The following is a 1,241-nucleotide window of genomic DNA, read 5'->3' as shown; positions in this document are numbered from 1 at the left end:
GGGACTGTAAACAAATCCAACTCGGACTTAATACACTCTCCCGACATGCGGGGCAGTAACGCCATGCTAGAATATGGTTTTTGCGGCTCTCTTAGTAGAGACTTTTTGCTTCACAACTTTCTTACGCTTTCTGCGTGTGACTGAGACCTTCTTGGGACCGTGCTTTGTTTTCTTTATTGAATGACCACGCCTCCTTATACCCGGAGGTTTAGACGTTCTCTTACGAGCCATGACCATAAGCCCCGAACCGTCTTGAGCTTTGGGGTCATTGTTATAGGATCTTGACAATGCGTTTGAGATGACGTCGGCTGCTATATTTTTAGCGGCCGATTTTAGGTGTGGTTTAGTGATGCTGAACCCCCTTTTTAACAACGGTACGGCCAGCCTAAATAGACCTCTGAAAAGTCCACCTAGACCTGCCTCGTACATAACGGCTCCTCCAGCATAACCGGGTAGACCGCCGCCGGCCTGATTTCGATAATAGTCGACATAGTAAGCGGCATTCATCCCACGTGGGTTGTAATAAGCCATTTTTAAAGCACGGATTGTTTCACAGGTCTAAAGTATAGTTTTACAAGCGACCGATGTGTATTGGGGTTTGTCGTATCTAACACTGACGGTATCATTGCTTCCCCTCATTATATGTACGCATCTTAAAAGGGGGACGTACGAATCATCCACTGATTGGTATTCGATAATGTCGGTATAAACATACATCGTATAGAAACCCGCGTTGAAATCGGCTTGATGAGGAGCATCCGTGATAACGCTCGTTGTAAAATCAGCTTTTTCATGGTAGGCAGAACGTCCTAAAGCTACTTCGGGTTTCATTCCTAAAATAGCGGCGAGTTTCCCGTAGAAGCTTACCGAAACGTTGGGCTTTGCGACCAGTTGAGTTTTGTTTTTCAATCGATCGTAACCTATTACTGCAGTTGGTGCGAGAACTGCATTTATTGCACTGATCACGGCACGACATTCTCGTAGTACCCGCCGCTTATTTGGAGGTTCCTTGATACGGAAAACCCTGATAACTCTTTAAACACGGTTTCGCAGGGTTTATTTGCATGTTTCTGGGATGGTGCTGGGAAGATGTGCAGGCTGAAAATCCCGTCGTCGTCGCTAAAGGTGTACCAGCTTCTAGGATATTCAATCTCAGCAAGGCCTACTTGCCATTCTCCTTTCAGGTTTATAGTTTTTGCTAACCTGGTTGTATAACTAGATATGCGATTTTCAGGATAAAC

The sequence above is a fragment of the Sinocyclocheilus rhinocerous genome, unplaced genomic scaffold (assembly GCF_001515625.1).
Source record: "Sinocyclocheilus rhinocerous isolate Xijiao unplaced genomic scaffold, SAMN03320098_v1.1 scaffold763, whole genome shotgun sequence".
NCBI lineage: Eukaryota > Metazoa > Chordata > Actinopteri > Cypriniformes > Cyprinidae > Sinocyclocheilus > Sinocyclocheilus rhinocerous.
This window is presented reverse-complemented; position numbering follows the sequence as displayed.